The following is an 11349-nucleotide window of genomic DNA, read 5'->3' on the forward strand; positions in this document are numbered from 1 at the left end:
GCGGCATTTCAAGAATATTATATTAATAGAGTCATACAATATATAAGTTGTTAAAACTGACATTTTTCACGCATCATGATTTCTTTGGGACCCATCAAAGTTGTTGCATATACCAATAGTTTGTTCCTTTTTCTTTCTTGAGTAGTATCCCATGGTATATGAGCTGTTTAACCACCCACCCATTTAAGAATATATAGATTGTTTCCAGTCTGGAGCCATGCTAAACTGTATTCCAGAAAGTTTTACCATTTTGCACTCCCAGCGGTAATGTATGAGAGATCAGATTTATCCACATCCTCCCCAGCATGTGGTGTCATCACTGTTTTCATTAATAGTCATTGTGATAGGTGTACAGCGACACTTCTCCATCATTTTTAATTGGCATTTCCCTCCTGGCTAATGATGAACATACTTTCACATGCTTATGTCTCATCTATGTAACTTCTTTAGGGAAATGTCTGTTCATGACTTTTGTCCATTTTTAAATTACTATTTGCTTTACAACTAATGAACTTTAAGAATTCTTTATATATTCTAGATAATAGTCCTTTGTCAAATATGTGGTTTCCAAGTACACTTCCTCACTCTGTAACTTATCTTTTCACCTTCTTAAGAGGGCCTTTGGCAGAATAAAATATTTAATTTCAATGAGGCCCAATTTAATCAAGTTTTCCTCTTATGGACCATGGTTTTGGTGTCAAATCTAAGAACTCGTTCCTTGCTCTGGATTCCAAAGTTTTTCTCTTATGTCCTTTTGTAAATACTGTACAGTTTTACATTTTACAATTAATATATGACCCATTTTGAATTGCTTTTTGTGTCAGGTGTGAGGTTTAGGTCAAGGCTTACTTGTTTTTTGGCCTTTAAGTGCCCAACTATTTCAGCATCGTTTCATGAAAAGGCTCTCCTTCCTCCTTTGAATTTCTTCTGAACCTTTTTTGAAAACCAGTCATAAGTGATGTCATTGAAATTCATGGTATAAAGACTTCCAAAGTTCCAACCAGCACTGTTTAAGTTGGCAAAAAGCTGTCAGAACTGATTTTCTCAAAACTCTGAAATCTAATTAAAAAAAAACTTACAATAAGTAAGGAAATGCTTAATGAAAAAAGAAGCAGCTAAATTTTGGTCAGGGAACATTCTGGAATTTTAACCTTTCTGGTCCCCACTCCCCAGCTCAGGGACTGGGAAAGAGGGACAGTAAAAAGATTGCAGGTTCCACTGAGCTTGCAAGATATTTAAAGGAGAGACCCAGAAGTGAAAGCAAAGGATTTTGAAATTGATTGTAGAGGGTTACAGTGATTGGTAATGCCAGAGTCAAGGGTATGAGCATGGAGAGTTCTGCACTTTTTTCCCAGTCTATGATGTTCCTGACTTCACTTCTTTTCCTGTTTAATGTGGCCTCATGCACTGTCAGTGCCCTCAGCCCCCAGTAACCTTGTCCTAATGTATCTTTCCTACTAAACACTTCCTTGATTGATCTCATCTTCTATCTTCCCCACTTCTCCCCCCGGGGCTGCCAGGGTGATGGGGAAACTCAAACTCATGAAATCCAGCCTCAGTCTAGATCAAACTTTGCACCTGCTCCCAGGTCTCTCCACTGTCTTTACCCAGCTCCTCTTCACCTATCTTAGTCTCACTAGGTGGATGATCCTACTTTCCTTCTCACACGCATGAAATCTCTGAAGCTCATATCTTGTTTAAATTTTTTTAAAGATATATTTGGCCAGGTCTTATTTTCTATCCAGGCTACCTCCCCAAAAATTATTCACTAGAATATAACATTTTCGTAACTAAGGTAATATATTTTCATTAGAGAAGGAAAAATACAGACTATACAGAAAAATAAGAATATAAAGAATAGTATATAGTATATATAGTATATATAGTATATATAGTATATATACTATATATAGTCACTTGAATACTTACTATATGACAGGCTCTATCCTAAGATCTGAGGATGTAGGAGAAAATTCACTGACCTCATGGAGCTTACATTACAATGAAAGCAAAGAGAAAATACAAGAATAATTTAAATAAAATATTAAAATATGTATCTCAGGTGGTGATAAATAATTTTAGAGATAAATAAACCAGGTGGAATGGGCACCCCAGGAGGGGTAATTTTATAAAAGGCAGTAGGAAGGCTACCTGCCGATGAGCAAATATTTGAGCAGGATTTGGGGACAACCGTGGGCTGAGTGCCTGCAACAATGAGGCCAGGTCACTGGCACAGGAAGTCATGGGACCAACAGGCCAAGGTTAGTACCACCTGAACAGACACAGAAATGACCAGGCACCCACAGGTGGTGGAGAGAGTGACAGGCAGGAGTCAAGGCATCAGGGGATGGGTTGGCATCCAGGGATGCTGGAAGTTGCAGTGAAGTTGATGGTCAGAGGGTGTGGGTCTCCTCACTGCTGCCTGCAGAGGTTTGGTGCCTCAGCCGGTCTCATACATCCAGGCTCCTGTGTTGCCCCCATCAAGTCCTCAAGTGGGTCCAGGACAATATCATGTGTATCTTGGACCTTTACAATTTGGTCGATTTATTATCACTTGAATCTAGGTCCTTTTCTCTACCCTCCCTCTACTTTCTTTTTTATACCAGAAACCTGGTGACAGATCCTGATGGTCCCCATCTCTGACCAAGCCCACCATGCTCTGTAAATCTGCACAAATGGCGGTAGTCTTCCCCATACCTCATAGAGACGGCTTAGCCCGCGTGCCCTCCATCACCCCAGGGCCTTGCTTCCTTCTCAGTATTGCCTGTAGCCACTCACCCTTCCCCAGGCCTAGCTCTTCCCTGCTCCTGGACCCCAGACATGCTCAGAACAAGCTCACTCACCATCTTCCTGCTTGGTCTTCCTATGTGTCTGCTCATCTTTCAACTCCAGCCTAGACTCACCCCTTCCACAGGGCTTCATTGACTTGACCCTCCCCCCTCCCAGGACTTAGCTGGGTGCTCCTTCACTCAACACTCTCTGGTTATCTGCTGGTGGGCATTACAGGTTTATATTTATTTATCTCTCTCTCTCCCAGAGGAAGAGCTCCTGAAAGACACCAAATAGATCCTCAGAGCATTTCCAGAAAGGGAGGAGGGAAGGAGTGGGGCGGGGAGAAGAAGGGAGTGAAATGTGTAGGGAAAGGGAGTCAGGGGTCGGGCCGGCAGTTCTTACTGGTCAGCATGGTTCTCCCCAGCTGCTAGAACCTGAGTGCAAGTCTTCTCTGGGAACTGTGCTCTGAAATCTTGGCCCACTGAGCCAGCATGGGAGTCAAACCTCATTGTAACCCCCTGTTTGGCAGCAGGGGCCTGCATTGCTGACTTCATCACCAGCCTCCACTCTCCTCCAGAGCAGGCCACACAGGGTTGGATGCTGCAGATCTCTTTATGCTCCCCTGCCTGATATAAAACCATTTACACTCCAAAGACTCTGAGACAAACTCTGCCCTCTCATCCTCATGTTCCAGGCCCTCTGATGGTACCAGGACCACTGGCAACATAGTAGGGGGCCCCTGTGTGGGCAGTCAAGGATCAGGGGCTGTCAAGCCTGGCAGCCTTATGTCTAGACCCTTGCCCCACTCTACCCTTGCTGAGTCCTTGGCCAATGGAACACACTGGTGTCAGAAACCAGTTCCCAGCCCTGACAGCTCCTCACCATTTCTCTCTAAACAATCTGAAGGGCACTTCTTCCTAGAGGGTTGTCTCTGGCCTATGGGGTGTCCCCAGCAAGCACATGCCCCATCTCACCATTGTGACCAAGTGGTTGAGCCAGCCTATGCCTAGAAACTGACTAGCCAAGCACAGAGAAGCCATGCGTTTGTCAATGGAAGCCACAAGGATTGCACAGTCACAGAGCACTGGTGCAGGAGGACACAGGAATAGGCCTTATCCACAGAGGTGAGACAGGCCATGGGCAGCAGCTCTAACTCATACCACAACCCTGTGTCCTTCCTCCTCCAAGGGTGATGGAGAGAAGAGAAGTCATGGAACTGAGGGCCCAAGGCCAAGAGAATAAGCTGGATGAGCCCCAGTGCCTTCTGGAAGCAATACTGTCACATGGTTAGGGAATCATGTCAAAGTTCAGACCCAGGTCCTGCCCCTTTCTGAGTTAACTAAGTGGGTGGCTTTACCTCTCTGCACCTCATTCACTCACCTACAAGGGGGATGATGATAGAATATATCCACCAAGGTATGCTGGAGATTGAACAAACCAATGGATGGGAAGTCCTCGAAAGAATCACATCCAACCCAACATAGGTGGACCCAAAACATGGAAGAAGCACCCCTGAGGATAGTCTGGCTGTGCCACCTGGCTTTCCCTGAGAGCAACGGTCTGGTCAGTGCACCTCCCCAAGGTGGTCCAACTCCTCTGCAGCTGACAGCCCCCAGAACTGAATGATGTCCCAGGGGAAGCTGGCCATTCTCTCTCAGAGAGGCTACTTAGGACATTATTTTACTAGGACAGGACTCACCCTGAGTCAGTGGTTCCGCAAAATGGTCATCTGCCGAATAAATTACAAATTTTTACTCTCTACAGCCAGAGGCTCTGACTCTGGAATCTGAATTTAAGAAGCCTACCAGGTGATCCTGCTATTCTGTCAGTTTGGGCATCCAATAGCTTGATGATGCATAAGAGGCAGTTCATCTTCCTTCTCAGGGAAACCTAGGGTCAAGTGCTGCTCCAACTCTGGCACATAATTATGTCCCATCCCAGATCTCTTCCTCTCACATGGTAATCACACCTGGCTCACACAATAACTCAGAGCTAGGAGATCCTGGTCCAACAGCAGCACTGGACATATTCTCCTTCTCAGCAGTGCTGGGGAGCATAATCAGCTTCCTATAAATCTGTTAGCCTAGAGGGGAGGTTGTCTTGGGGAAGGATCATCCACTCCTGGGCCAGTGCTGAGGAGTGCTTCCACCCCTAGGAAATGAGAGTATCTCCTTGCCACTAGTCACTTCTGCACTGGCCCATCTACCTCTGTGTGGCAGGAGGTTCCTGCTGACAAGGAGCCTTCAGCTGGCAGGAATCTGAAATGGTAAAAATAGTTGCTTCTGGCCCTGGGCTTGTTTTCCTGACAAACTAATTAGCAGAAAAGACTCGGGCTGATTATTTTATTCCTTTGCTTCTTGACATCCTCCCAGAGTCCCAGGGTAACATACTAAAGGGAGCCCTTCAGCCGCTGCTTTGATTTCAAGCAAAACATTAGGTGAAAAAGAGCCCCACTGTGAAAGTAACTTCAATGAGCACATGGTGCTGTGGCCTGCATCCCAGAGGATAGGAGGTACAGCAGGAAGAACCCTCACCTGGAATACACAAGGCCTGGGCTCCCCTCTTGTCTGGCTTTGTTTTCTGATTGGTCTTGCATCGGTCACCTCCCCTCTAAGCACCCTGGATCCTCATCCATAAAGCAGCAGCGTGGAAGGAGATGTTCTCCAGCCCCTCAGGCTCTAACATGTATGGCTGTGAACCACTTAAAGCTTTCTAAACAAAATAGTAAAGCATGTGAAGACATTTTGTCATAACACATCCCATTTTGTCAGTAGCTAAGAACTATTCTAAGGAGACAAGAAGAAAACAGGTTCTGCTTATGTTTGTTGAATAGCTACATCAGATAGAGCAAATACCAGAAATAGGAGCCCAGGTGGTAAGTAGACCAGAGATTAGTAATGATCTGTATTACTTAGGATGTTTTGGGAGCAAGAAATAGCAAGTTGTACTGACAATGAATTAAACACTAAGAATGTTTATTGTTTATTTAAGAAGAAGTCTGGATTAATTCAGACATTCAATGTTGTGACAAAAAATCTAGGCTTTGTCAATTTTCCTATTTGTCATCATTTGAGTTGGTTATGTTTTCCCTCGTGGATACTAGGTAGCTGCCACTGCTCCAAGCATCACACTATCACTCAACAGTATCCTGAGCAGGAAACAGTAGAGGCCAGAGACAGAGGTTTAATTTCAGACATCTTTAGCATACATCATCTTAAGTTTTATTGGTCAGACCTGGGTCACATAGTCAATCACTCACAAAGAGGAATGGGATTGTTGTGATTGACTTAGATCTGTCATCAATCATTCCTTGGGGCTCAGCATATTGCCACAAGAGAGAATTAGGGTTTCACTGGCAAGTGATAAGAGAGGACTAGTTCCTTGGTCAAACTTCCAGCTGTAGACTACCGTTACTCCTTTCTCCCATATATACGCTTTACTCCAAAAGAAGAGCCCTAAAATCCCATCTGAATACTGCATGCTGTCCAAAACCCAGGCCACTGGGATTTATGCACTCCTCTTCATCAGGTCTAGATGTGACTCCTAGTGGTGCAGGTAGCTCAAGCCAAAAGACTGCATCCCGCCCCAATGTGCAGTGATGTCAGAAGAGAGTTACTGCAGTAAATCTCCCCCTGGATGAGGGGGACACTGGGACATGCACAGCAGCACAGCCCATATTATACCCTCTGAAGGGATTAGCGAGGACTCCCTGTCCTTAGGACCCAGTTCTGCCCTCTGGGCCTCATCTGTTCCCCTCCATGTCTTGACAGAAATAGATACTGAGGAGTGTGCCTCTCCTGGGAAAGGCTCCAGCCATCTAAGTCTCTTGATTGCAGGTCTTGTGGCTCCGGTTACAAAATCACACATGGGATAGGGACAGAGGTGGGGGTGGGGGGTCTGGGTGATACAGTGTCTTAAAAGCACAATCGATACTACACAGGGTTCTGCATAGACTCATTTCTCCCTTTCCCCCTTGCACTATAAATAACTATAAATCCCATGGAAATGATATAGCAGACAACCTAAGCAGAACCCTAAAAGGCAGAAGAGGAAAGCAGTCGGTCTAAGACCTCAGACATGAGGGAGCAGCATAGAAGCAGGTGTCTTACAACCCTCCACCCAACAGGGAAGGCACCCCAGACTCCCCAGCCCAGGAACAGAAGGCAGCCCAGGTAGGTCTTACTCTCCTAGATCAAAACAGAGTCACATCAGCAAATTCAGGCAAGCCAGCACATTAAGATGAGACTTTAGTTGGGATACCAATGAGAAATAAAAGGCCATGGGAAGTGCTGTCCTTTCCCACTGGGCCTGGGATCCCCCTTTTCCATTAAGAGATACGGAAGCAGGTGAGAAGACAGAATAGGCATTAAAGCTACAGCCTGTGGCCGGGTTGGGAAATTTCTTTACAAAGTTACTCAAAACAGATCATATACTTAAGTGTAAAATGAAAGACTATAAAAATTGGAGGAGGAAAAAATAAGACTTAACCTTGAGGATTTAGGGATAGGCAAAGAATTCTTAGATTTAACACTAAGCATACTATCCACTGAAGGAAAAAGATGGTGAATTGTACATTACCAAAACAAAACCTTTGCTCTCTCGAGACTCTGTTAAGAGGACAGAAAGACTAACCACAGAATGGGAGGAAAAGGTTGCAAACCACATACTGACAAAGGGCTAGTATCTAGAATGTATAATGAACTCTCAAAATTGATCTGTAAAAGAACCAATCCAATTCAAGTGCAGGTAAAAGATATGAACAGATATTAAGAGGATGTACAGATGGAAAGATTTTACAGATGGAGGGCAGATTAGCGGCTAAAAGAAGGGGAGTAGGGAAGGAGTGTGTGTGTGTGTGTGTGTGTGTGTGTGTGTGTGTGTTTCTAAAAAGACATCAGGAGGATCCTTGTGGCATTGGAACTATTCTGTGTCTCCACTGTGGTGGTGCGTACATGAACCTGCACAGGCAGTGACATTGTGTGGAGCTCAATACACATATGTGCACATAAATAGGACGTTAAACCAGGGAGATCTGAGTAAGATAGGTGTGTTATATCAATGTCCCTATCCTGATTGTGATATTGTTCTACAGTTTTGCAAAATGTTACCATTGGGAAGGAGGGATCTCTCTGTATTACATCTTTCTACATGTGAATGTTCATATATCTCAAAAATTTCAATTAGAAAGTAAGATACAATATGTCTGGTGACCTTCCATATTGTCCCTGGCAACATTTCCCTTCCACTTACATGAGCGAAAGATCAAGACCCTGTCTAGATCCAGTCTAAAGGGATGACTTAGTGGTTTAGTGGATTGCAAGTGGGATTTTTGTAAGAGAATAGGGTAGAAATTATGAGAAAGTATTGCAGTATAGTGCACATAAAATATTTTGTAGCATTTTTTCATGTCATGTGTTTATAAATACTATATATTTATGCAGTTTATAAATGCACAGTATCTGGACCTACTCTCTGCACCTCTTCAGATCTATTCAGTACCACCTGAAGTTCCAAGTCCTTCCTCTTCTTCAGTGGAGGATCCTGGCTGCTTCTGTTGTCCCTCTTCACCTAATGGCAATAGCTTTCTCAGGTACCCACAGTAGTGAAGTTCTGTCTCCGAACAAAGCCTCTAACATATTTGCTGCAGTGGGGGTACAGCAGCTACAGCTCCCTTGTACAGCCCAACCAGACCCACAGAGGGTCTGCCTACAAAGGCAGCTGTTCCTGGGGCAACTTATGAGAGATGGGAGAGGGAAGAAGCCAACAGATCAAGTCCTTTCCCTTTTTCTTGCATCAGACTTTTCTGGAATGACTTGGCCCCATAGAGCTTCTCTGCTGACATCACACATGTCCAAAAGACCCCGTGTTTGCAGATGAAGCCATAGCTGGCGTGGGAATTTACCTCCCTCCCTGTGTCACTTCCACCTCACCTATGATAAAGTACTAGTACTAAAGCTAGGTTCTCCACGGATCCTGGACTGACACTAGCAGGTTTATATATATGGATATACATATTATCTACATAATCCATGTCTTGTACACACCTGTGCACAAGCATACGTATGAGATATATTTTATATATATTATAAATATATATATATATCTTATATGATATAGATAGATGATATAGATGTAGATATAGATATAGATGATACAGATGTAGATATAGATATAGATGATATAGATATAGATAGATAGATATCTTACCCCCTGATAGTGCTTGCACTACTGACTGGGGCCCTTGGAGACTATTTCTGCTCAGCACAGAAATAATCAATAATCCAGTGGGTCAGCTGCTTTCCAAGAACCTACAGAGAGGCAGAGAAATGGCAGCATGAGATGGGGCCTGAGAGGACTGCTCAGCTCAGCTCTGTGTCCTTGCCCCAGTGCTTCAGTGTCCTTCCTGGTCCAGAAACAAAATTCCAAATATAGATCTTGAGGTACAGCTGCTTAAAAAGGCATGTTCTTGCCTCTCATGCACACTATGACCTATATACTAAGGTGATCTTGACCTTGGAATGGCTGGCCAGCCCTGCCTCAGAACCGGTCCTGCTGCATCATATCCCAGACTCATACACATGGTTTATTCTGAGCCATGGGTGGTCAGCAGATTTTCTGGGTTCCCAGGAACAGAAACCAGTAGCACTCATCTTCTGGAACGGCCTCAGTTGTGAGGCAGAAGGTGGGAGGGTGGTCAGGGATGTTGGTGTATGGCTACCAGGCAAAGCTCAGTATCTATGCCAAATTTTGCACCCTATAGACTCCCAACCCCAAGCCAACTCTTCTATACTTTGCCCTGATGTTGAGCAGGGACTCTCATTACTCATATTCCCCCCACAGAAGAGTTTCTCTCTGGTCCTGACAGTGAGGGGCACTGACAGGAAACTGGGGAGGAGGGGGCAGTGGAAAGAGAGAGACCCTCCTCCTGTTCCTGGCTCCTGTCAGCCTCTCTGCACTAACAGTGGCAGCCACACTCCAGCACCTTCAGCAGCTCAGACACCAGCCATGTGACTCCCCACACTGCCTCCCTGAATTGAGTACAGGCTTTCTTCAGAGGACCAAGCATGAGCTGCATCCAGCCTCTGTTGTCCAAGCACCAGCTCCAGTAGCCCCCTCTCCAGGCCCACAGCTGCTCCACCTCTACACTCTTCCCTTTTGTCTCCTGAGCCCTAACGGACAATGGCTACATCTTGAACTTACCCATTTCTGAGTCACCTCATCTACGTTTTCCATTCATTCAACCTTCCAATGCCCACATAAACAGTTCCCTGTATTAAATCCCCTCCATTTGAAATACTTGTGTGCTTGGTTTCTGTCTTTCTGCCTGGACCTTGACTAATACAACCACATTCATGGAACATGTCCATGTTCCTACATGGAGTCATAGGATGGCTTATCCAAAGGGACCTGAATCATGGAGTCCAGCCCTCATCATACAAACAATGAACATCCAGGCAAGTCAAGAGGCTGGCACAAAGTGAGAAAGAGCATTGGCAGTCCAGCCAAAAATAGACCTCAAGTTCCCTGACCCCCCAGCTATATCTGTCTCATCTATCCAGAGTCACATCCAACTTCTCGTGGCTCCTCTAGGGAACCCCAGTATGCTCATGTCACAGGTTCTAGAACAAGGGAACCCAGGGAATCCCAGAAAAGTGGGATTCAGGACAGCAAGGTGGCCAGTTTCTCCCTCCATCCCTCTTTGGTTGTTTGGGCACTCTACTCTGAGGGAACCCATGTTTCTCCAGTGTCATTACAGTCAGAAAGACATGCACTCATCAGCATTTCCCATGTGACTCTGCTATGGAAACAAAAGCTAAAAGAACTGAATGCTGATTTTTGTGTATGGTCCCATAGAAGCTGTTTATTCTCTATTTTTGCAATAAAAAGCCAAACATGCCTTGAAAGACATTATGGAAAGTGATTCATTTTAATAAATGTGAGCAGAGTTTCAGAGACATTTGGTCATTTGTCAAACTTTACAAGGTCAGTTGGAGTCAGAGCAGGACCAGAACCCAAGTCACCTGTTCTCAGACAGGTAGGAAAAAAAGCTGATAGAAACATTGCAGTCAGTAGTGAGGGTGTGGATGGCTGACAGCAGGGGCTGAGAGAAACAGCAGTCTCTTGCAGTGTGGTGTGGGGTGCTGATGCATGCAATGCAGCTGGGAGGTGGACACTGCCCAGATACACAGAAGTGCTTCTGCTCACTAGCAGCTGAGAAAGAATATCCCCAGGAAAGACAAATGGACCCCTCTTGAGCAGGTGGCTCCCAGCTGGAGGGTCCTATTCATCACTGCTATCTAGCTGCCTGTCCAGCTGGGTGACCAAGGGTCCTCTGGCTTCTCCCGAAGCCTCTGGCTGTTTCCCACAGAATTGGCTGCCTTGCCCAGACCCTCACTTTGGATTTAGCAAGAACCATCCTCCCACCTGAGGATCAGAGGGAGGATAGCAGGAAGCAGCACTGGAAAGGTGTGATGAAGGCCAGCATCTCTCTCCATGGTTCCCCAAACCAGCCAGCCCCACTTCTGCACGTCTGCTCCTATCTAGTTGACATCTTTGTAACCTTCTTGCATTCAGATA

The sequence above is a fragment of the Felis catus genome, chromosome C1, assembly GCF_018350175.1.
Source record: "Felis catus isolate Fca126 chromosome C1, F.catus_Fca126_mat1.0, whole genome shotgun sequence".
NCBI lineage: Eukaryota > Metazoa > Chordata > Mammalia > Carnivora > Felidae > Felis > Felis catus.